Raw genomic sequence first — 14,388 nt, forward strand, 5'->3', positions numbered from 1 at the left:
TTTTATTACGTCCTTTTATCTTATTTTATTTTATTTTATTTTATTTTTTTTTATTTTTCTTTTTTCTTTGTTTTCAATTTTCTTCATATTTATTTTTATTTTATTTTCATTTTATTACTATTTATTTTTTTATTATTATGTTTTTTTATTTTTATTTTATTTTATCTTATTAAAAAAAAAGAAAAAAAAAGAAGCAGATTTGAAAAAAGAAAAAAAAAGGTAAAGAAAAAATAAAAGGTATGGAGCATTTAATTTTTTCTGTAGCCTGAGTTGCCTGTTGCGTGCTGCCCTGCGTTACTGGTTGCTACCACTTTCCTTAATTGATACCCTGGAACATGCATTAATGGAGCTGCTGCTACTTACCATACAAAAAAGGAAATTGTATCAGTGAATAAGAGATGGCACGGTGATTGATCGGAGGGGTGGATTGATTGAAGGGAAAAAAAGTGGTCTGGCAGAGATAGAGTAAAGGGAGAAAACAGCCGCCACTTCACACCTCTTTACATCTCTCAAACCATGAAAAGGGATGGATATTTTTTCAGAACAGAAAAAGGGGGGAGAAAGAGGATTTTTTTAAAGAAAAGAGGATACAGTTCCTACAGCAGAGAAAAAAACGGATAGCGGGGCAACGAAAAAAGGAGAGTTGGGGGAGATCGCAGAGGTTTGGGAGAACAAGACAAAGCCACAGTGAAAAGAGAAAGGGGCTGCACGAGTGAAGGAGCATCAAGAGGTAAGTATCACTGCCATGGAAATGAACTGAAAATGTATGTGACTTGTTGTGCATGGTTAAATGACCGAATATGATGTTCTATTGTGCTGTTCTGTTGTGCTCTTTTGGTTGTTGATTCATACGCCTGTGTTGTGATGTTGTGGTCTCCATTTACACCGTGTTTATGCCATCTAAATAAAAACAAAAAAAGCAAAGAATCAGAATCCAACTACAGCTACTAACTTCAATGTCACGTAATACACTCCATCCTCCTTCACCTTCACCATTCTATTCTCCTCCGCCATTCTATTCTCCTCCGCCTGTACACATGTAACATGACCAGCTTTACCTTCTAACCTTCCACATTCACTTCCCAACCGAACCCCATAGCCACACAAATTACCTCCATTTATCCCTATCGTCTCCATTCCCCAAAGGCAGCCAAATACACACAAACACCAATCCTTCCCATTATCACCACCTTCCCGCCGCACTCATAGAACCACCACCTCAACATCACAGCACCATTCCAACCAGAACACATTATCACTCTCACAACAAACATTCACTCACTTCCATCCATTCGTTCATTCACCTTCGTCGAATCCAACCAACACCATTCCATCCTGCAAACAGAACACAAAGCAAAAACCATAATCACAATCCCACCTCTGCAATCCAATACCGCACCGGATCAGAACCCCTTTCCAGTCTCATTTTCTCCAATCAGCCATATCCAATCAGAAAAGAGAAGAAAGAGAAGTCGCCGATGGCGGGTCGGAGTTCGAGTGGGCGAATCATCGGTGGCTTTGATCATGGCTGGTCGCGCGACGGTAGAGCTTGGTGATGCGGACTCCAAACCTTGGTGACTCGTTGGGGCGCAGCGGTGGCGATCTGGGTCGCGAAGGCCAGGGGTTGGGTTTCCATGGTGCTCGCGTGTCCCAATTGCGGTGGTCGGTATGGTGGCAGCGACGTTGGTTGGTCGTCAGAGCTGCGAAAGACGCAGTAGCCAACTGGTTCTGTGGTGCGCGAGAACAAAGACGTCGAGCCTCCGGCGGAGGTCGTTGGTGGCGGCTAAAATGCAGACGCGGTCCCAGGGTTTGGAGTTATGGTGGTGGCGCGGTGAAGCAGAGACAAAGGAACGACCCCTGCCACACACGCGAAGGAGAATGAAGGAGGAGAGTGGTCCGAACGTTGACAACTCCTTGACGGTGGTCGGCTCACGGTGGTTGGCTCGCGGTGGTCGGCGTTGTCGACGCGGGTTCTGGCCGGCGTGCGGTGGCATATTGGAGTTGTGGTGGTGTCGAGAAGGAAAGGCTGCTGTTCGGGAAGAAGAGCTGCGTGCGTAGAGAAGTTGGGATCTTAATTAGGGTTTTAGTTGATTTTAGAAAGAGATGGGGCCGAACTTTTTGCTCGTTGCACCTCCATCTTTGTTTTTTGCACCCCTCCATTACCACATACACCCCTGTTTTTACCTCATCCACCTCCATATGCCATGTTATGTTTCTCTCTTTCTTTTCTTCGTGCACTCCCACTTCTTATACCTGCACCCCTTCTTTGTATTTCAGTTGGGCCTGTTCCTATATGCTCTCTGCACCCCTAAGTTTACTAACTCCAACACTCACTTGTGTTCACACCTCATTAACTTCATGCACCTCCCATGTTATTCATGCACCATCCTTTTTAAATAATTTCATCCTTTTATTTATTTATCTTCTTTTTATTTTATTTATTTTTATTATAAAAAAACAAATATATTTGAAAATTATAAAAAAATTGCAAAAAAATAGAAAATCAAAATATAAAAATGTTCTCTTTCACTTCATTGTCTCTGTCTGGTCGCTCGCACCGTGTGACACTTATTTTCTAAAAAACATAAAAAATGATTTTCTTTCTCTTTTAGTGTTTGTCCGGCCGCTCGCGTCGTGTGACACATGTTTTCAACTAATTCAAAAATACCAAAAAAATATAAAATTTCAAAATATAAAAACATCAACTTTTTTTAACAAATATCTTCTTAAGAACTACGTGATCCTTGATTCTCTACTGTGAGATATGTAGGAGCAAGGCCAGTCCTTGTCAGGTTCACCTCCAAAAAATTAACCATTTTCCAAATTATTTTCCAAATCGTTTCTTTAGAGAACTACGTAACCCTGATTTCTCATTTTTAATGAGAATACGTAGGACCAAGGTCAATCCTTGTCGGACCCAAAAAATTTAAAAAATATTTTTGTTTCTTTTTAGCATTTTTGCCTTATTATTTTTGGGGGATATTAACATTTTGAAAATCACATCGTCTTTGCATTTTTAATTAAAGGTACCGCCCTCGGGCGGGCGCTGTAGGGTGCTAACACCTTCACTACTCGTAATCGACTCCCGGATCCAAAATCTGGTTTTTTGCAGACTTGTCTTATCTTTATAGTTTTCCATAGTTTTCCAGAATAACTATGGTGGCGACTCCAAATCTCTTTTCAAACCTATTTTCTTTTTTTGGTTCGTCGTCCCGTCGCGATTCCGGTTGCGACATTAACTATAAGGTTTCCTGTGTCTTATCCCATGTTATTATGCCCTCAATCATATCACGACAATCTATCATGGTCTACAATATTTTTGTAATGCATAAAAATATCACCTACGCTGGTAAAAAAGAACTTACAATTAATCATGTGCGTAAATATTTCTAATTACAATAAATAATGCTAAAAACTTTACTGGACAAGCATGAGAGCCCTTTGTCTTCTTTGATTAGGTCTTTCATTTGAACTATATCGGTGACGCATAGGTAGCACAAAGGGTTGATCTTCATGTTTATGAGATAATATAAGGATGTGATACCTTCAAGTACCACTCAATGTAATCCTCAACACATGCGGATGAGTGGGTTGCATCGTTCAAACCTATAAGGACATGGTCATGAAAATGTAACTAGTGGTAATAAATAACACCCAACTCATCGCCATGAACCTCAATAGGAGATATGAGGATCATTTACTAATAACCAAATTGGCGCAAAACTCGCTCCGAAAGATAACGATGCACAGTTGTAGCCGACTGAATAAATCTAGAAAACAAGGATATGGAAGGCAATGCATAACATAAGGGTTCCATATGACCCCATCACATGTTAGGCGATCTAGTTGTGGCCTAACCTCTTCGACCTTGCAAATATATAGAGAAGCAACAAATCGGTTGTGTGGGGCATAGCCTCAGTATATGACCTAGACATTCTCTCTTTCCCAAGCTAGGAAAGTGCATGTATATCCAAGCATGAAAAAGTACAAAACAAAATTAGACCATCCATTAACAAATGAGACAACAAATTAAATTATATAATGTACACCATTTACCTAGAAGAGCATCGCATAACCAGCTAGTTGCTTTGTACGAAAAGCTTCCATCACCTAGTTGGTCATACATGTGGGTTAATACGACAACTCCCTCGTGCAACAAACTACCAAGTCTCCTCCAAGAACATCTGGTGGTACTTATCTCTCAAACAACTAAGCCTAAGTTATTGTTCATGACATTTTCTCATTTCTGCTATGGTCTTTGACTCTTCCACACCTAATAACTCAACCAAAAGCCTAATAGCAGGTGCAAACTCCAATTGTACAAGTGGACAGAATTGGCCCACAATGGGAAGATGAAGAAGTGCAGACACATCATCAAGAGTAATGGTCATCTCACCTATCAGTAAATGAAAGGAACTTTTTTCCCTATGCCACCTTTCCACAAATGCAGCTAATAATCCCCTATCTTCCACCATATCATTTATGTTGCACAAAGGCAACAACCCATGATTGAAGACAAATTCCTCAATATTTGCACCATAAATCGTTACTTTATTTAGCTTCCAACATTTAGAGACTAGTTTCAACTCTCCCCGATCCTACACATGCAATATTATTATCACATTATATAAATTGACAATTAATCATCAAGTTAAGAACAACCTAAAATTTTTTACTTACCTCACCCTCCCAGAGTTTGAAAGCGACGTGTAGAGCTATCAATTCGCCTAACCCACAAGGAAACTCAATGTGGGTTGCGACCAAAAAAGCCCATAAGGCAAAAAAGTCCCCAATTAAAAAAGTCCATAAAAGTCCTATAAGTCAGCGTTGGACCATGGAACGACCCATGAACTTCCTTTATAAACATGAAAATTATATTATTATTTTTTAAATATATTATTAAATTGGTCCAGGTCGTCCTATCTCGACAAACGACCTTGGACCATCTATCTCATCATCGACCCAGCCCAATAAATATCGATCGTCGGGTCGACCTGTCTCGACCATGGACCCTAGTTGGCACGTCTCTAACGTGGTCTCGAGCTGACACATATTGGTCGTGGCCTTAGGCCAGCCCATCTCGATCGTATGCCTAGGCTTGCTCATCTTGGTCATCGGCCTAGACTGGATCATCTTGGTCGTAGGCTCGGACTTGCCCATCTCAACTGAAGGTTGAGATAAGTTTGTCTTAGTCGTGGATTTGGCTAAATATTCACGATTATGGGCATGGGTTTGTTAGTCTCAACCGTGGGTATAGACTAGTTTGTCTCAATCGTGAACCCGACTACACCTATCTCGTATGTTGGCTCGAACCAGCATGTGTCGATCTTCGACCTGGACCTTGTCCTTCTTGCTTGTCGTCGTCCTGAACCGACCTGTCTCGGTTATCGTCCCGGACCGACCTATCTTGGCCATCGGTTCAAGCTAGCCCTTCGGGTCTATGGGATTGAGACAGATTGACCAATCTGGTATAAGTTCTTGGATCCATTAGTGAATATCAGATTAACTAGTTCGATTGACATTACAATGTTTCTTCTTCTTACTCATTACTGACAATCACTTGCACCTGAAAACCAGAAAACCTCAACTTGCAACAATTGTTTGGCGTACCTGTTCTTTTTCATCGAACAAAACAACAGAAGGAATGGATGGAGAAGTGGTGCATCGTTCTCATCCTATGAACAATGTTCCTCCCTCTTGCGGTGTCTTCTTCAACATTCCACACTAGCAAGAAGATAGATGCAACGAAGGCCACAACACGGAAAACGAATGCAAGTTGACAGTGCAAAGAAAGCTTCACAAGATGAGGATGTAGGACGTTGGATGGGGTGTTGTGATGGGGTGTGGCATCTACAATAGAGGAAAGGTGGAAAAGTATATAATTAAGAATTTTAGGGTTTTTAGTGGGCTGAGGATAAACTTGGGATATCAAACATTAAAAGGGTGCAAGAAGAAAAAGGATGTGCAAAAAGAAATACTCCGATTAAGTGAGTCTAGTCAAATTTGATCCATATTGAAAAAAATAATTTTTTGTCAATCCAACCCACTAAATAACTATAATAAAAAACCTGTGAGAAAATGGTTATAAAATAGTAAAGGATTGTAGTTGGTGGGTTAGTGGATTGATGCACTTAAAAAATTTTTGTTCTTTCAATTTATTTTATATAGCTGTTCCGATAAAAGTAGATTGACTTGACTCACTATTTTATAATAGTACAAACAAATTGTTCACTTGTTGTACCCAACATTATTATATAGATAGTATTTGAAAATAAAAGCGTCAATTTACGTAATTTGTCAAAAAAATAATTTAGCATTCAAATTATTCAAAACATTACTTAACAATTTTTGGTATTTAAAAAGATCAAATATTCAACTTACAATATTAGTACTAGTAAATTGTTATAATAAAAAGTTTTGTAAAAAAATGGTAGAAATCAATAAAGGATTGTAGTTGGTGGGTTGTGGAGTAAAGGATTGTACTGGACTGAGTTCCAGATGACTCAACTCGATCAAGTTCAAGCCAACTCAACTCGACTTTGGTTGGGTAGACTCGGATTGATCTGAGTTGATCATACTAGAACTGACCTCGACCAAGCACAACTCAGATGAACATAGGATGACCCCAAATCATATGAACATGGACTCATCCTAACTCCACTGAATGTGGGTTTGCCCCTAACTCGACTCAGCCTAGTCCCAAACCAACTCGGCTCGACCTGGACCCAGACTAACTAGGTTCAACTTGGCTTTGGACTAACTCAATTCAACCTAGGTCGGATAATCTTTACTTGGGTCTAAATTGACTTGACTTGATCTTAGTTTGGGCTAACTTAGTTTGACCTGCACTCGGGCCAACTCGGCTCAATCTAGGCCCAAGCAAGCGCGACTTAATTAAGGCTTAGGCTTACTTGCACAATCTAAGCCTAGACCGAATAATCTTGACCTAGAGTTTGGTTGAATTGGTTTGAATTTGACCCTAGTTGGCTTGACCCAACTTTACATGAGCTCGACCTTGCTAAATTGAAATACTTTATCCAAACAAGAAAATTAAAATTTGGTAAATTTGAATTCACTTATCCAAACAAAACATTTGAAAAATGAAACAAATTGAAATATGATCAATTCAAATGCAATCAATGTATTTGAATGTCTTAAAAAATATGAATTTCTCTGATAAATCACAAGGTTAAGCTTTCTTTACTAATTTGCTAGGATGAACATAAATTTTGTTTTTACGGGACAAGGGCAAAGTTTAGTAGAATTTTGAAACTGTGCAAATGACGACTCTTGTTTTATTAATAAAAAAATGTCTTTATACAGAAGTGACTATTGCAATTCTTCTTTGTATGTTGAGTAGCTTTAAACTCAAATGAATGTATTATTCTTCTTTCTATTATTGTTTGTCTAACTTGGATGATGATAAGCATTGAATGCACTTCATGTTGCGTTAATTGTTTTTCCTTTCTTTATTAAATTGTTATGATAATTAGTAGTACATTAAAGATTGATAAAATTGTTATGTTTGTGTTAGATAAAGTTAGCAAACATTTTAACTTTATATCAAATCCCAAAAGAAACATTTGAATGAAGCTGAACTTAATATCTTAATGACAAATGGTGAAGACATTCCTCGTGCCACATATTTCAGCTTTAGGGATATTATCTAATTTCACGTTAGCTTAACATATTTGATTATACTTATTATTTTATCATCATCTCTCACTTTTCAGACATGGTAGAACTTTGCATGAGATTTTATTATCCATCAGACAAAGCACGTGTGATCATGATCTATTCCATTTCCATTATTCTTTTCATATTTTACACTTTAAACTTTGTTGTATTTGTCTGTCTAATCAAAACTACAATTGCTTTAACATTGCTTAAATCAAAGAATACAATATTTTTTTTATATTTAACATATCATTTATAATTTGAATGAAATTAATTACAACATAGATTTTTGGTTTGGTTAATACTTTGGTCCCTATATTGAAGGCATATATTCAATTGTTTCCTAATATTTTATTTTACTCAATTGAGTTCCAATTTTGTTTAAAATCGTGCAACGTTGTCCTTTTTCTTAAATTAGTGTTAATGTAGTTTAGTGGGTGTCATGTGTCAATATCTTGAATTTTTATTTTTTTGGTTTTTTTTCTAAGTTTTGTTTTTTGCATCCTTTCATCTCTTTCCTCTTCCTTCCCTACCCACCCCTCACAAAGGCTTATGCAAAAATCAACATGGGTTTAAAGTTTTCAGAGTTACTTGTGGTAAGTTCAAATAAAAGGACGAAAGACTCAATTAATAATTTAGTCCCTATATTTAGGCCTTTGATTTGTTGTTTTTTACTTGATTAAGTCCTAATATTTGTTAAATATAGTCATTGTGGTCCCTTCCGTTAAATTGGCACTAACGTTGTTTAGATGGTAACCATGTGTCAGTTCAATAAAAGACTTAATTAGTAATTTGATTCCTATATTTTTCTTCTGACTCAATTGAGTCCCTATATTTTTTAGGTGGAGAGAATGTGGTTTCTTTCCCACCAGTTGGGTTTATATGTCCATCTCTGACAACGCAATAAATAGAAAAAGAGATCTTGGATTTGTGATATTGGATCTAAAGGAGACGATCTCGAAGAAATTGTGTCACTAGAGGAGAAGTAAATGAAGAGAGTTTGGACTTTCACGTGGTTACCTTCTAATGGTGTTAACGCTTATTTCATGGAAGAGATAATGTAAGACCTGTGGAATTTAATTAATTAAATAAATAAATAATTAATAAATGCGGGTAGTGGAAACCTTTATGACATTAAATTCTAAATTGTATTTGATGGAAAAGTACTAGCTCAAGTGGTCGGGAGTACTTGATTGTGTGAAAGGACTTGGGTTCAAGTTCTATGTATGCCAATTGTGTGTTATTTATTTGTTATTATTTTTAAATTACGTTGATCATGATTGAGAATAATATAATCATTGAATTATATTAGTTATTATGAAATATGAGTTGGTTGAATGACTTGGCATTGACATGGTTGTGGGTTCAAGCCTTGGAGAACTTAAGTTAAACTTTATTTTTGCTAAACTTAGTTTTGGCATGGATATGAAGGGGTAGATGAAACCCTAGCAGCCAGGGGAGGCTGAAAAACATATCATAAAGAATCAATGAATGGTAATTAACATTACCATTAAATCTTAAATTCGTTTTTGGTAATTTACCTAACTTTAAGGCACCACTAAAAGGCCAAATTGTGATAATAGTAAGGGTTTTGGCAAGCTGTGATTGTACTCAGAAACTAGAGCACGAATTTTGAGAGTGGTGAGGTTTGAGGGAAGCTTTGAGGCTGATTGGAGGAGAACTAGGGAGGACATTGGTGTTCAAAAGAAGAACCTTGGAATTCTCAAACTTTTAGCAAGGAAACCAGGTAAGAGGAGTTTTACATGCTAGTTTTTACGTCTTAACATAAATTGTATAATAATTATATGATGATTATGCATGAACCCTTGTTTTTCTGTTAAATTTCGTGTTTTTGGGAAATTTCCAGAAACCGCTAGGCGGTGCATCTTGTTTTTGGGAGTTTCTGGGTTCCTTTGAGGAACCACCTGGCGATGAATCCCTGTACCGCCAGGCGACACAAACCTGCAACCAGTTTCTAGGTTTTGTTGATGAACTGTCTGGCGGTGATGAACACCCGTTAGGCGACACGAGTCGAATTTACTTGGTTTTGATGTTCTGTGTGTTCTGGGGTGATTCTAATCGGGGGAAAATGAAGTCCTACTTGATTATTGATGATGTGATGTGTTATATTGTAAAATTATATATGGTTGGAGGTTCAATTTGATAAATTGCTATGAACGCATTTTAGGGTTGAATGTTGGGGTGTTTTTTTTATGATTCGAGAATGAATATTGTGAATAACATTGGAAATTATTGATCAATGTGATTAGGTTATGGATTATTCTGAATGTGAATGAATTCGGGTGGAGATTGATAAAAATTGCAAGGAAGGGAGAATGGTGAAAGGTTGGGGTCAAGGGTGCTGGAAAAATCTGGAAATGCCCAGATGGTATGCACATCCTGGCAGCATGGGGCTTGCCGCCAAGCGCCTGCGCAAAGGCTGTAATACTGCATAGTTGAGAGGGTATTGAGGGTTTGGGGATTTTCTAGTGAGAATTGGTTCATTATGATGGAACATGGGGTCACTTGATCATGAGCTTATGAATTGAATCCCACTTGAATTGTAGATAGGTTATGTTGAGTTAAGTATAATGGATTAATAGAACATAATAGTTGTGAGACACTGGTGTGATGCATAATCTGGTTTAATTAAAATGTAGGATCCTGATGGACCTTGTTTGAATACCAAAGTGAATGCATGAGTTTTGTAACATCCCTAAGGATTATTATGAAAATTTAATAAATAAAATCCAAGATAAAACAAAGAACGCATTTAATAAAACCATTTCCCAAAAACACTGGAAATTTAAAATTTTAATATAACTATCATAAACCAGGAGTCCATAATCATAAAACTGAAATAAAATTCAATGGCTCCTAAAATGATTACATAACTATCTCAAAACTAAAATATTAGATATATATACAAAAATCCCAAGCTAGCCCCCGCTCCGAGTCTATGCGTCTCCTGGCTCACCTGTCAAATCATCTGCTCCCGAATAACGAGTTATCCGATCATCGCCACTCACACACAGAAAGGGTGAGCTATGCATAATATATAACACTGATATAGAAATATAAATATGTTTACCCAACCCAAATAACATAATTAAAATTCTCATACTTTTCAAATCACCTAACCATGACCTCATAATCCTTTGAGTCACATGCATGAACTAGGTCTTGGGACTTCCCTGTGCTCCCACGAAACTAACTCATTCGTGGTCCAACTCTATGAGCATATCCCGCTCATAGTCCTGCCCTACAGACTCCTCGTCTGTAGTATAAACATCCAAGTCTCATAACTTGGACGCTGACACACACGCAATCACCATACTATGGATTCCTCGCCCAATAGTAGCCGACGGGAACATCACAGTTCCTTGCCCATCCTGTGTCCAACCACCGAGCACATCGCAGACCCCTATTGGACTTAGTTCTTCAAGCCCAAACACCACACCACATGCATATACATCCTATCCTTAGGATAAAACATCCAAAACACACTCACAAGCACATAAAAACACATAGCAACTCGCATAAACTCGCTTAAGCCAGGGACACTCGCCCAAGCTAATCCTTCAGCCTCGCTTAGGCTAGCTCACCTCACCTGAGTGAGCTTAAAACAGTGACCACAGTACGTTATCTCGCTTAAGCGAGATCCTCTCGCCTAGGCGAAACCATCTCTTGCCCAAACACTCAAATCAATCTCGCCTGAGCTACAAATCACGCAAAAATATCACACATGACCACGATATCTCGCTTAGGCGAAGTCGTCTCGCCTGAGCGAGACCAGGCTCGCTCAACACGCTAAACTCCTCGCCTGAACGAGAAGTCGCGCTCAACACGCGTACACTTCCTTGCGACCTCGCTTAGGCGAGCCACTCTCGCCTAAGCGAGAGTATCCATCGCTCAAACCAGGAACCATTCGCCTAGACAAGAAGCGCGATGCAGAGCTAAAAACGAGGTTCTGCAACTCTCGCTTAGACGAGATAACCTCGCTTGGACGAGACTTGCAGAGTTTCCCTCTATTTACGCACACAAACCATCCAAAATCATACCCAAACCACATTCCAATTCATGCCAAACAATGGAGAATCATACACCAAACATGTGCACATAATACAGACCCGAAATAATCCCAATAATCCCAGTTTAAAGCACAATTCACATTTACATTACCCAAAACCCTCATTTTCTTGACACCCAAAACACGCAATGCATAAAAGATTCTTCAACCTATAACCATCTAGCCCATTCATTATTTTGATTATACATGCACGAATTCACCACAATCATATTCCAATCGAGAAGACAATGACACAAAACCACAATTCACATCATGAAATTCATATACTCAAAATACAACTCCCCTAACCTGGAATGAGTGCTCAAAAATTGTGAAGATAGGACCCCCTTGATTCAAAATCCCTTCTTGCTTAAACCCTTGCACCCCTAAAACTCAATTCACCCTCTCAAACCCGTGCTCCTCTCAAAAGCCAATTCCCAGCACTGCCAAAACTCTTCTTTTCCCTTAAAATGGCCTTTTATAGGTGTCTTAATTAAGGGTTTAAAGGTTAAAACGAAAAAATGGGTTTAATTATGTTTTTAATTTCTTATTCATTGTTCACTAACAAGTTCAACTCCACTCTAATCTAGAATTAGAAAAAGTAAAGCCTTCTTTATGCCCCAACAAGGTTTGAACCCATGACCTTCCACTCACAATGCTACAGCTCAACCACTATGCCAATTCACATTTGGTGATATACACAAATCAACATAAGTTTACAATACCAATCACATACTCATACATATCTTTAAAATCAATAATAATACAACAACACATAATTGGCATACATAGGACTCGAACCCAAGTCCTTTCACACAATCAAAGTACTCTCAACCACTTGAGCTAGTACTTTTCCACATCACCCTAAACAATAATTAATGCCATAAAGGCGCTTTCTACCCATATTTATTAATTAATTAAATATTTAATTAATTAATTTTCACGGGTCTTACAAGTTTAGTTGAGATAGGAGTATAAGATGGTGAATTGGTTTTGGTATGTATGTAAGATATGAAGAGGGAAAAGTGGGAGCAAGTCTAGTGAGAAACATAGGTACTACATGGAGTAATTGATGGAACATCCTAACTGGTATTAGAATTAATTCTGGCAGATTTGGAATTCCAAGCGTTGAACTTAATGAAGTCTAAGAATGGGAATTTTGTAATTGGGAACCCAAATGGTTGCAGATACATTAGTAACCAGCTAAACTCCTAATAAATGATGTAGTACACTTAGTGAGTTTTGCAGTGGGTGCTAGGGTCTATTAGCACTGAATAATAAGAGTTGGAGAACCTAAATCAGAAGGCTTTGTTGTACTGATACAACGTCTGGCGACGGAGTGAATCCGCCAGGCGATAGATGTAAAAACAGAGAGCACCTGAATCGCGTGTGCCTGGCGGCGTGAGTGGTTCTGCCAGGCAATAGCTTCCCAACAGGGAGCTGCTGGATCGTGTGCGCCTGGCGGTGAAGGTCTTTTCGTTAGGCGGTACCTGCTGAATTAGAGGCGCTATGCGCCTGATGGTACGCATCACCCGCCAGGCGGTCTAGAGGTGACAACGCTTGGCGTCACGTGTTCCTCGCCAGGAAATTTTGCGGCAGCAACCTTTGGTTGCTAGTTCTGCATGCGTGATCTACAAGGCTTTTAGGATGCTTTACAGGTTGGCTTGTTGGTGTTCCTTGAGTTGAGCTCGGAACGTATCCCTTAAGTTGAGCTCGGGATAAGGGTTAAGCACATGACATTCCTCGAGTTGAGCTCATAATGGCATCCCTAGAGTTGAGCTCGAGATGGCGGATGAACACGAGGAACCCTTAAGTTGAGCTTAGGTTGGCGAGTGTTGTCGGTGTGAGTGTGTTGGTTGTGGCCAGTACAGATGGATCCAGATAGATTGCCCTCCTCAGTAGTTAGCTGACGAGTTTGGTTGTCTTGGGACGTTGCGAACTATGTTCATATTTGGGAACTCCACCTGACGTTATGGTGTATGATCCATAACATGGTTTCCCACACGTGTTCTATCGGTTGTGGCCGATAGGTATGGCAGCAAGTCATCTCGAAGTAATCACTAGAAGATGTAGAACACGAATAACATGGTTGTGGCCATGTGATCTAGAATCAAATGAGGGAATTCCTATGGTGTGATTGTATAATATATATGTATATAAGTGTGTTTTATACATGTATGTACCTTTATATGTTTATTCTGTTAAGGTCACCCTATCTGCTTGTGTTTGGCGATGATCGTGTACGCGGTACACGTGAGCAGATGATGTTGTTGCAGGTGGGTCTAGTGAGGCTTAACGCCGGAGCGGGGATAGCTTGGGAGTGTTTTTATTTTATGATTTATAAATAAATTGTAAACTCTCATGAGATGTTTTGAGACTATTTCCTTTATTTATAAATTATGGATTTTAGTTTCTATTATTGGAAGTAATAATTGATTTAAATTTCCCGTGTTTTTGGAAAATGAGGTTTTATTAAATGCAGCGTATTTTTTTTTTCTATTTTATTATTTAAATCCGTAATATCCTGACGGGATGTTACAAATAACATTGTCTTTATTTAAGCAATATAAGGACTTAGTTGAGTCCATAAATAAATATAAGGATCAATTACTAATTAAGTCCCTTTTAGACTAACGGTCACC

The 14,388-nt window shown here is 38.5% G+C and overlaps 1 long non-coding RNA gene across 1 annotated transcript; it reads left to right on the forward strand.

Moving 5' to 3' along the window:
• Positions 1-279: 279 nt before the first annotated feature.
• On the forward strand, positions 280-14,208 carry LOC146884595 (uncharacterized). Its single transcript, XR_014996788.1, has 2 exons — positions 280-730; positions 14,008-14,208. It is a non-coding gene; the product is annotated as an uncharacterized LOC146884595 (long non-coding RNA).
• Positions 14,209-14,388: the final 180 nt, after the last annotated feature.

The sequence above is a fragment of the Vigna unguiculata genome, chromosome 7, assembly GCF_037176805.1.
Source record: "Vigna unguiculata cultivar grain cowpea cultivar isolate G323 ecotype 2 chromosome 7, ASM3717680v1, whole genome shotgun sequence".
Classification (NCBI taxonomy): domain Eukaryota; kingdom Viridiplantae; phylum Streptophyta; class Magnoliopsida; order Fabales; family Fabaceae; genus Vigna; species Vigna unguiculata.